Here is an 11661-nt window from a genome sequence, read left to right on the forward strand (position 1 = left end):
AGAAGGAAAGGGTTACAGAACAGGCTTGCATGCACCTATGTTTGTGTCTGTGCAAGAATGGAGCCTCATCATCACATGCAGAGGTGACTCAACCAGTCATATAATTGCCTCCTTCATTGAACTCGCATCATTGAATAGGCCAATGGTGTACACTAGATTGGGAGCTTCTACTTACTACTTAATGGGCTTGGCTGCAGGTACAAGGCTCGGAGGATCCTCCACACTGTTGTCAATGGCCACTTCTCCATGAACTCACAAATCAGAATTCATATCAAGCATGGCGACTTTCAGTTTGCTTTTACCATGTATCCAAAATTGTCTGAGGAATCCCAGCCTGTAGATGAAGGTACATTTTTAGCCTTACTGAAGGCTTGCAGTGACTTAAAAGACGTGGTTAGGGGCAACAAAATTCATGCGCAGATTGTAGAAAGAGGGTTATTAGGGCAACACCTCTTCATTGGCAACACCCTAATCAACATGTATGCAAAATGTGGGGTTTTCGAGAAAGCACAAGAAATATTTGATGAGCTTCGAATTCGAGATGTTGTCTCTTGGAATGTACTCCTTGGAGGCCTTGTCAAGCATGAGCGTGCCGAGGCAGCACTGGAGTGGTATGAACACATGCAAGTTGAAGGATTGTCTCCAGATGCAATCACTTACGTGTGTATGCTACAAGCTTGTGGCTGTATTGGAGCTGTGGACAAGGGTAGAAATTTACATGCTGGCATTGCCAATAAAGGCTTGTTAAAAAGGAATCTTATTGTTGGAAACACACTATTAGATATGTATGCCAAGTGTGGATTTCCATCAAAAGCGCAAGAAGTGTTTGACACTTTGGAAGTTAGAGATACCATCTCATGGAATACTTCAATTATAGGCTATATTGTAAAGAATGAGGATGCAAGAGAGCTACACAAGACAAGCACAAAGCACACAGAGATGGAAAGCTTCTTCTTCTTCTTCTTCACAGAAAAGAGAGTACAAAATGACTAAGTGCTAAAGCTGAAAAGTAGCACATATGTACATGCGGTCACTAAGTGTGAACTCGCTAGAAGCGTACTAGGCTGGCACTATAAGTGTAGTCCAGCTGTAGAATCACTGGCAGAGATCCTCCGTGTCGGTCACCTAACGCGCCAGTGAGTAAATGCCGTAAGCGGCCAAGACCCGTAGTGGATGCCAGCTCAAGGTGTAGAGCTCAACATCTCAACACTCCCCCTCGAGCTCTGCATGTCGCAGAGTCCAAGCATAGTCCGGAAACGTCGAAGCTTCTCAGCTCCGAGGGCCTTGGTAAAGATATCCGCTATCTGCTCCTCTGTGCTGACGTAGACCAAGTCGATGTCGCCCGCCAACACTCGCTCTCGAACGTAGTGGTAATGGACCTCTATGTGTTTGGTCCTGGCATGGAACACTGGGTTCCTAGCCAACTGCATGCTGCTGAGGTTGTCACAATGGATGAAAATCTGCTGGTCCACCTACACTCCCAAGTCCTCAAGTAATGTGCGTAGCCAAGCTACCTCGCACGCCGCAACTGCTGCACCTCTGTACTCGGCCTCTGTGCTCGATAAAGCAACCGTAGGCTGCTTTTTGCTGCTCCAAGTAACAGCAGCACTCCCAAAAGAGAACATGAAGCCACTCGTAGATCTCCTATCAACAATGCTACCTGCCCAATCTGCATCTGTATACCCATACAATGCTAATGGTGCATCTGCTGCATAGAACAATGCGTAGTCAAGAGTACCTTGCACATACCTAAGTGTGCGTCGTACTCCATCCAAATGTGGCTTCCTCGGAAGTTGCATGAACTGACTCTCCAAGCCTACTGTGTAGCTCAAGTCTGGCCTCGTGATAGTCAAGTAGATTAGACTACCCACAATCTTCCTGTACATGTTGACATCCTCAACAACATCACCCTTCTCTGCACTCAGCTTTGCATTCACATCCAAGGGAATAGAAATTGGCTTACAATCAGCCATACCATACTTTGACAACATGTCCAAAGCATACTGTCTCTGTGATAGCCATACACCCTCTGGAGTCCTGATCACCTCAAGGCCAAGAAAGTAGCGCAACTCGCCTAAATCTTTCATTTCAAACTCCTGTTTGAGAAGACCCTTCACATGGTCAATCTCCATAGCATTGTCACCAACAATAATAAGGTCATCTACATATATGGTAATGACCACAATCCCCACATCACTCTCACGTACATAGAGTGAATGATCAGCATGAGCTCTCCTAAAACCAATACTGACAAGATACTTGGCAATCCTGTCATACCATGCTCTAGAGCCCTGCTTCAAACCATACAAAGCTTTGAGAAGTCTGCATACATAATCTGGGTAACCTGGATCGACATAACCAGGTGGCTGATCCATATACACTTCCTCTTGCAACTCACCATTCAAGAAGGCATTCTTTACATCCATTTGATGCATAATCCATCCTCTAGATGCAGCCACTGCTATGACAGCTCTCACTGTCGTCATCTTTGCCACTGGAGCAAAGGTCTCCTCATAGTCTATGCCATACGTCTGTGCATAACCCTTTGCGACCAGCCTTGCCTTGTGACGCTCAATGTTACCATCAGCCTTATGCTTGGTTTTATACACCCATTTACAGCCAATAGCTTTCTTGCCACTTGGCAATGGCACCAACTCCCATGTGTCATTTGCTTCCAATGCAGCCATCTCTTCATTCATTGCATCATCCAAATGCACATTTCCAACTGCATCCTCAAAACATGTGGGCTCCACATCCTGTATCACCTTAGCCATGTAGGCTTGGTGATGCGCTAGATACCCATCATAAGTCAATTTCTGAACTGGATTTCTGACTCTATTAGATCTGCGCGGTCCTGGGTCACTCCTTTGCCCTCTAGCATCTTCTTGTACTTTCCTTACACCAGGTGTCCTGACAGCCGGAATTCCAAATTCCTCATCAAGACTTTGTTCAGAACCATCTGAATCCATGTCTACATGTGAAAAACCTGATGATGCATCAACCATAAAGGGAGGTTCATCAACCTTTTCCTTTCCTTTTCGTGATACATTCCCTGTACCTGTTGGTGGAGTAATCTGCGTACGTAGTCTACCATTCCATGGTTTCTCAACAGAGCCACGAGAAGAGGACTCTTGTGGTCCACTCAAAACCTGTGACTGTGGCCTCACATTTTGTACAACCACATCATCTTTTACATCAGCCCCAATAGTGCCATGTGCATTACTGTACCAGCTGCTCATCTCATCGAAGACTACATCTCTGCTCACTCGTAATTCTTGTGTAGTAGGATTGTAGCACCTGTACCCCTTTTGTTCAAGGGAATATCCGACAAGAATACATTTCTCTACTTTAGGATCCAATTTCCTACGCAACTCATCTGGTACATACATGTAAGCTATGCAGCCAAACACTTTCAAGTGTGCCAAATCAGGCTTTGTACCTGTAAACTTTTTCTCAGGTGTTACATCATGCACCGCAGCTGTAGGTGTCCTGTTCATAATGTACACAGCTGTATTTACGGCTTCAGCCCAGAAATGATGAGGCATGTTCTTCTCACTCATCAATGCACGTGCAACCTCTGCAATGTGCCCGTTTTTCCTTTCTGCGACCCCATTCTGCTGTGGAGTATATCTGCATGTAAACTGCCTGTGTATACCATGCATTCGCAGAAAATCTGAAAAATCATTGGAGAAGTACTCTCCCCCTCCATCTGACCTCAATGTCTTGATTTGCATATCTGTCTCCTTCTCAATCATGACTTTGAAGTCTTGAAAGTGACCAAACACTTCACTTTTGTTACGCATGAAGTAGACCCATACTTTCCTTGTATGGTCATCAATGAAAGAGACATAATACCTGCAACCATGTATACTTGCAGTATCGCTTGGACCCCAAACATCTGTGTGCACCACCTCAAGTGGCTTTTTACATACATTGCGCTCATGTGGAAATGAGCCCTTTGACTGTTTTCCAAACTGGCATGCTGCACACACTTTATGCATACCATCCACCTTGAATTTGGGCAAACCTTTTACAATCTGTTTTGATTGCATGCTGCGCAATCTCTGCTCATTGACATGGCCAATGCGTTTGTGCCAAATGTCAACATCAGCCACAACACCTGTGCCTTGTGCAAATAATGCAGCTTTTACCTCAGGCATGTCTACATTCAGCGTAAACATTCTGCCCACACATTTGCCCTCTGTGATCAGCTTACAGCCATTCTGGAAATCTTCTACATAACAGCCATTTGGATTGAAACGAACCTGCAAACCCTGCTCAACCATTTGTCCAACAGAAACAAGATTCTTTGTAATGTTTGGGACATGAAGTACATCTGCTAAGTACTTTGATTTCCCACTATTCGTATTTAGAGGTATATCCCCTACATGAGCAATGGGGTGAGCTGTGTCATCTCCTGTCTGCACATAGCCTGACACATCTGGTTTGCGCATATCTCTAAACCACTCTCCACGAGACGTCATGTGATTAGAGGCACCTGAATCCACATACCAAACATCATCTTGGGTGGAATTCTCTGCAGTCATTGTATTCATTACATGTTGCATAACAAACATGCGCTCGTTTTTGCTGTCATCTGCATCTCTGCTAGTAGATGCATAGTTGCCCTGTTCTCTCTTTCTACTTGCTTTTCCCTTTGGACAGTCACGTGACATGTGACCTCTTTCACCACAAGTCCAACATTCTCTACTATCTGGAGTATGTTGCTGCCTGCTTGATCCTGCACCACGACCTCTTTGACTCCCCCTGCCTTGAGACTGGTTTCCCCTGCCACCTGTATTGTTTTGATTTGATTGACCTTCCAGAAATTGGCCCCTGCAACCCCTTGGGCCTCGACCACGACCTCTACCTCTACCTCTGTTGGAGTTAGAATAGAAGGCCTGTTCAGAATTATTTCTGCCATGAGAAGAAGATGTGTCAAGGTTCTTCTCCTCAAGAATAAGCATAGAAATCAAATCTTGGAACACGGGGATGTCGTCTCTTGTATTCATGGAAGACCTAAAATGTACATACTCATCTCCTAAACCATCCAAGCATGCACGGACAATGTCATCGTCTTCCACTGAGACTTTAATAGATCCAAGAGCCTCAATGATACTCTTGATCTTCAAAGCATAATCATTGATGGAGAGGTTGTTCCTCTTAACCTGATTTAGCTCCGACTTTAGTTGAAGCTTCCTGGCCTTGGTATTCACCTCGAACACTCTGCCTAAGTTTTTCCATGCAATGGCGGGGGTTTCAGCATCCTGTAGATAGCCCATCATGCCATCTGTGATGCTCATAGAAAGCCAATACATCACTTTGCTCTGGCCTTGTTGCCAGTCCCTCAAAGCTTTCCTTTGTTCTGCTGTAGCATTTGCCTCGGGAATCTCTGGTTCCTTTTCATTGTCTCCTTCTACATAGTCCCAATAACCTTTTCCTTTTAGGAAATTTGTTATTCTGAACTTCCATGCAGGGTAGTTATTTTTCTCAAGCTTCTCAGTAACAATCTGACTGAAACCGTCAGACATCTTGAAGCACTAAGACAAAATAGCTGCAATCTGCAAAAACCTGCAAATCTGCTGAACCTGCTATCGTGGTTCCTGTAACGCTTTTTACACTCAACGAGTGTCCACAATCAAGCGTACATACAACCACTGTACTTGTACAGTAAATCTGTGTATACTGCACTTTGGAGACCTGTTCAGAAACTTGTGCGAAAAACCCCTAAAATTTTTTTCGCTGCGCGAGGCGCTTTCGGCATCTGGTCGTGGATTGCGAACGAAGGGATTGTGATGCTCTTGCTCTCTTAGCCTCTCTTGCCTGCACCAGGCTCTGATACCATGTAAAGAATGAGGATGCAAGAGAGCTACACAAGACAAGCACAAAGCACACAGAGATGGAAAGCTTCTTCTTCTTCTTCTTCACAGAAAAGAGAGTACAAAATGACTAAGTGCTAAAGCTGAAAAGTAGCACATATGTACATGCGGTCACTAAGTGTGAACTCGCTAGAAGCGTACTAAGCTGGCACTATAAGTGTAGTCCAGCTATAGAATCACTGGCAGAGATCCTCCGTGTCGGTCACCTAACGCGCCAGTGAGTAAATGCCGTAAGCGGCCAAGACCCGTAGTGGATGCCAGCTCAAGGTGTAGAACTCGACATCCCAACATATATCAAAGATGAACAAGGCGATAAGGCATTGCAGTGTTACCAAGAAATGCAACGGAATGATGTCTCTCCAAATGCTGTCACATTTGTTTGTATTGTGAAAGCTTGTGGACTCACTAGAGCGATAATCAAGGGTCAAGAGATCCATGGTCATATTAGTAGACACTCTTTACTTCAAAAGAACCTTGTGATTGGTAATTCACTTGTAGATATGCATGCCAAGTGGGGCTTGATTACGAAATCTCGAGAGGTGTTTGACAAGCTTTCTGTAAGAGATGTAAACTCCTGGAATGCGATGATCTCAAGGTATGCCAAGCTTGAATATGGTGAGCACGCAGTGAGATGTTTAGAGAAAATGCAACATTGTGGTGTCGTTCCAGATGTGGTCACATATGCGTCAAGCTTAAAGGCTTGTGGCAACATGGGAAATGCAATAAAGGGCAAAGATATACATTCAGAGATTGAAAGAAGAGGGCCTACAGTAAAAAATATCGTTGTTTCCACTGCATTGCATGACATGTATGCCAACTGTGGCTGGCTCATCCATGCTCAAGAAGTGTTTGACGGCCTTCTAACTTGAGATCTTGTCTCATGGAACGCCTTGATTACACGCTATGTTGACGATGAGTGTGGCAGGGAAGCATTGAAGTGCCTAGAGCAAATGCACAAGGAAAATATCTCTCCAAATTCTATTACATATGCTTGTTGCTTGAAGGCGTGTGGCATTTTAAGAATGTCTGAAAAGGGTTGTAACCTTTATGCAGAGATCTCTCGAAAAGGGTTGCCAAATTCTGACAATCTTTTTGCATTTGCATTCGTGGACATGTATGCCAAGTGTGGTTTGGTGATGTTAGCGCAGGAAGTGTTTGATAAGCTTTTGGTCCGTGATTTATTTCCATGGACTGCCTTAATCATGGGGTATAATGACATTGGCTTTGTTGAAGAAGCACTGATGTGCCTTGAGCATATGCAACTTGAGGGGACTTTTCCTGATGGCGTTCTGTTGGCTTGCTCCTTGAAAGCTTGTGGTAGTATTGGAGCAGCACAACAGGGCAAGTCTCTGCATGCAAACTGAGTTCTTTGAGAAAGATCCCGTTGCTGGCACTGCATTGGTCGATATGTATGCCAATTGTGGTCTTCTTAATGAAGCACAAATGGCATTCAACTGCCTTGTAAGACGGGATCTTGTATCATGGAACACTTTGATTACAGGTTACACCAAGTATGAACATCGCAAGGAGGTGTTGAATTGTGTTGAGGAGATGAGATTAGAGGGTATACAGCCAGATGTAATCACATTACTCTGCAATTTGAGAGTCTCTTTTAATGTTCGTGCATTACACGAGGTCGAGGAAATTTTGGATTCAGACATGTCAAATCTTTTGGAGGCAATCTCTTGCTTAGAAACACATTGGTGAATATATATGCAAAGTTAGGTTGGTTTTCAAAAGATCTTGAACTGTTTGACAGTCTTCCTGCTCGCAACAATATCTCCTGGAATGCTTTAATCTCAGGATTTGCACAGGAGGAACACAATGAAGATGCTCTAGACTGGTTACAACACATGCAATAAGAAGGAATCCTTCCAGATAGTGTCACCTTTGTTAGCAGCTTGAAGGCTTGCGGCAGTGCAGGTGCAACTGACAAGGGTGAAGACTTACATGTGGAAATAGCTAGGAGAGGTTTACTCAAAGCAGACATTACGGTGTGCAATGCTTCGATGGACATGTATGCAAAGTGTGGCTGGCTTTGCAAAGCTAAAGAAGTATTTAACGATCTTCTCTTTCGTGATGTAATCTCATGGAATGTCTTGATATCAGGACATGCGCAGGCCATGTTCAGGATTAAGGGCTTACCCTGCCATCCGGATTTTGTAGTATGGCTTACTGTACTAGATGCCTGTAGAAGGTTAGGGGTCCACAATTTGGATAGGAAGCTTATTGCTACGCATTGCATCGACAGAGCTTCAATACCACAACCTTATTCTCTCTTCTTGCCAATCCTCTGAGAAAGGGATTTCATCTCAATCCATCATTGGTATCACAGTGAGGACTTTATTGCTGCTTGGTCTACTTATGTTCAGTGCACCCTGTCGATAAAACAATGTAGGTAAAGGAAGCCAACAAAATGGATCCATAACTTAGGGTAAAGGACTGGTTGTGAGAGAGCTAGTCTAGGGGGCTTGCGATCTGACATGAGAGGCTGCCTGGGGTCAACCAGAGCTGCTCCCACGAGAAAGGCAAGGTAGGCGTGTGCACTGGGTGAAGGGTGTCGCCCATCACAAGGTGGCCCCTTCTAGGTGGTGAGCAACCATCTCATAGCTAGTACGAACAAAGGGGTTTGACTGCGTAATCAACATAAAGCATTGTGGTGGTCCCCACGCATGTTGACTCAATGTGATTTTTGGCCTGTATAAGGCCATAGCACTACGGAAAAATGGTGCAATTTTCAATCGTTTATGTAGAGGTTGCCGATGGTGGACACCTGTCCTTTCTTGTTCAAAAGAAGGGGTTTATAAAGATTATATCTTTCTTTTATAATGTAAACAAATCTTTCCATCATTGTATTTTGGTCTCTTCTTTTAATGCTCACTTGACTTCCTTGTTTTCTTCTTTAAGAAAAGTTTTGTAAAGATTATATCCTCTTTTTATAATATTAATGGTCTTTCCATCATTGAAACTTGGTTCTTGATTTAATGCTCATTTGACTTCTTTTTCTTTTCAATGTTTAATTTATAAATGAGTCTTTTTATTTAAAGATCTAATGACTTCCTTTTCAACCTTTTCATTTAAAACATATTTTTTTATTGTAACTTTTTCTTTCGTTTACACAATTTTTTACTAAAAAATTGTAAATTGTCCTTAAATGAAAGAATTTTTTCACAATGAAGATTTTTTTTTTCAAACTCTTGGTTTTAATGTGAAAATGTTACATTGTTACTTTAGTGCCACATATATTATTATTAGGGGTTAAGTTTAGAAAAATCACTAATCAATGGTTTTTGGGCTTTCTTTCGCGGCTTCATTTTGGTTTTAAATCACCGAGGTCTTGCGCAGGGCAGGCAACATCATTTTCCTTCTTTCCTTGCCATAGTATAGACTGCATTGTGGGGGGATCCTTTATTACGTACTATAATAAACACTACAAAGGTAGCGATAAAGGTTAGAGAACGTGAACGCGGAGTGGGAACGGAAAAAGGGTGCGGAATAATTGCTATCTCCCCTCCCACGCAGGGGAACGAAAAAAGGTTAATCACCTGTCCAAAAGCTGTAAAAACGGTAACGATCATTAAGAAAGGAATAACCACTCTAAGACACCAAATGAATTCTCTGGGACTGGTATAGCTCTCGGGAAACTCCTCCAAAATTGGTTGTGTTAGACATAGCGAAACCCCTGAGTACAACATCCGACACCAATCTTGATTAGGGAACCTATGCTTTTATGGCAACAGTGATAGTGATGGCAATATATATTGTTTGTACAAAGAATTAAACCCCAAAAAGGAGGCGAGTCTGCCATGTCCCCCCTGTTCTTCATCACATTTATGAAAATAAATTAAAAAGTAGTAAAGTCTGGATACTATTAGGATCTCGAAAAAGGGCTCGAGCAAGATAACACCAAGCGTCACTCTCATCTAAGTTGTTGCCTTCCACTACTCATACATTAGCGACCTCTCCTTTCCTAGGAAGCCGTGCAATAGCCTAACAGAGGCACCAGGGTATGATGCTTGATCTTTTCAATGCAATGGTTTCCATCTATCTCTACCACTATTGCCCTAATCCCCAGCGAGGTTCTTGTAATAAATAGATAGTGCAGTTATGTAAGTTCTAATTCCTAGCTACTCTAGGATGACGACGCTAAGCTTCATAAAATTGTAGTTAATATTCAATGTGATGGGGTGAAGTTAAGCTGTTTAATCGAGGGAAATAAATAACTAGAAGCAACACAATTCTTTAAATAAAGACCACGAAAGGAAGGCGGGATGGTTGTAACATAGATTACGGGCAAGCACGAGTGAGACACATAAATTCACCTATTTCCTCTCTATCTTCACTGCAGCACAGTCTTTTAATAGTATTAGTCTAGTTTAGATGCGTTGACGCATTCAGGCTCTAACTATCAATGTGGTAGTAATATATACAAAAAGAAAATCAACAGGAGAGCCACTCAACATCAACCTCGCAACATACAAGATCACGCCACTCTGCAACCTCTATAGAGAGCTTGAGGAGGCGGCCACCAAGGGCTGGCTTTGGCATAGAGGCCATCATAGGCTCTGAAGGCTTCGACAAAGTGCCACCTTGACTGATAAAACTTCGCGGTCAAGAAGTTCTGCCATCATATCAATGATAGGGGTGAGCTTAGAGATTTCAGGGCAAAGCTGGAAACATTAGGAAAGATCAAGCGTCCCAACCTTGTCTCGTTGTTGGGTTACTGCAAGACAACAAATGATAGGTACCTGCAAGAAGGAGTGGGCCAATCTCATTTCATTGAGGTAGGAGACCCGACATCTGCTCAACGACAAGACAACTGTGGTTGCTGGTTCTCACCTTTTCAACGACACGGCACAATTCTACCCACCTTGGCAAATTGCAGCTTAGAGTAGCTCGCTCTCCTCACAAGCAACCTCTTTACATCACAGGCAACATTCCTTTAGTGGTCTCATGCTGGCAAATCAATTACTTGCATCTGGGCCCTTGTCGGGCACCATCCTGCCCACCCTCTCAAACTGCAGCAGCCTAGAGTGGCTAACTATTTCAAACAACCGTCTCACAAGTTACATTCCGCCAGAGCTGAGGCTTATGCCAAGAATCAATTTTCTGCACCTTGGCAACAATTCGTTATCAGACACAATTCCACCCACACTTGGAAACTGTAGGTATTTGGTGTGGTTGGATCTTAGCAGCAATGAGCTAGAGGGCATCGTCCCCCGTGAATTGACTGAGCAAGCAGGGAAGGTGATAAAAGGAATGCTCAACACTAGTTTGCGATTCAAGTATTTTAAGTATCTGTACGTAGATCTATGCATAGAGTATGGCTTGGGCTCAATGCTTACCATGAGAGGAGCTCACCCCTCAAGGCTATCAAAATTCCAAACTTCCAGAGCAAAGATGCAACCTTAACATTTCTATGAAGGCATTGCACCATACTACAAACATAACCCTCCAGGATCTAGTGAAGGCAGTTTAAAATTCTTTGATGTTGGCCAAAACAAGCTTACAGGCACTATTCCAGAGGACTATGGTAGCCTAATCTACACCCAGGTGCCTTCATTATTACATAACAACCTCACTGGCACCATCCCGTCACCCTAGGCAACCTGGTCCAATGCTCCAAAAACTACCTAGACCATAACCACCTTCAAGGCCCTATCCCCTCTGGGTGGGCTATCAAGGCTGGAGATCATAAATCAACTTGATTTGTCAAACAAAAACCTATCCGGATTTCCGACTCTGGCAAGCTCTCTACCTTTCCAGCTTCCAGCTTCGCCAA

The 11661-nt window shown here is 43.5% G+C and overlaps 1 pseudogene; it reads left to right on the forward strand.

Moving 5' to 3' along the window:
- The first annotated feature begins 246 nt into the window (after positions 1 to 246).
- Positions 247 to 11291, forward strand: LOC147419422 (pentatricopeptide repeat-containing protein At2g39620-like; annotated as a pseudogene).
- The last annotated feature ends 370 nt before the right edge of the window (positions 11292 to 11661 follow it).

This window comes from Adiantum capillus-veneris, chromosome 29 (genome assembly GCF_014529385.1).
Source record: "Adiantum capillus-veneris isolate H3 chromosome 29, ASM1452938v2, whole genome shotgun sequence".
NCBI classification, from domain to species: Eukaryota; Viridiplantae; Streptophyta; class Polypodiopsida; order Polypodiales; family Pteridaceae; genus Adiantum; species Adiantum capillus-veneris.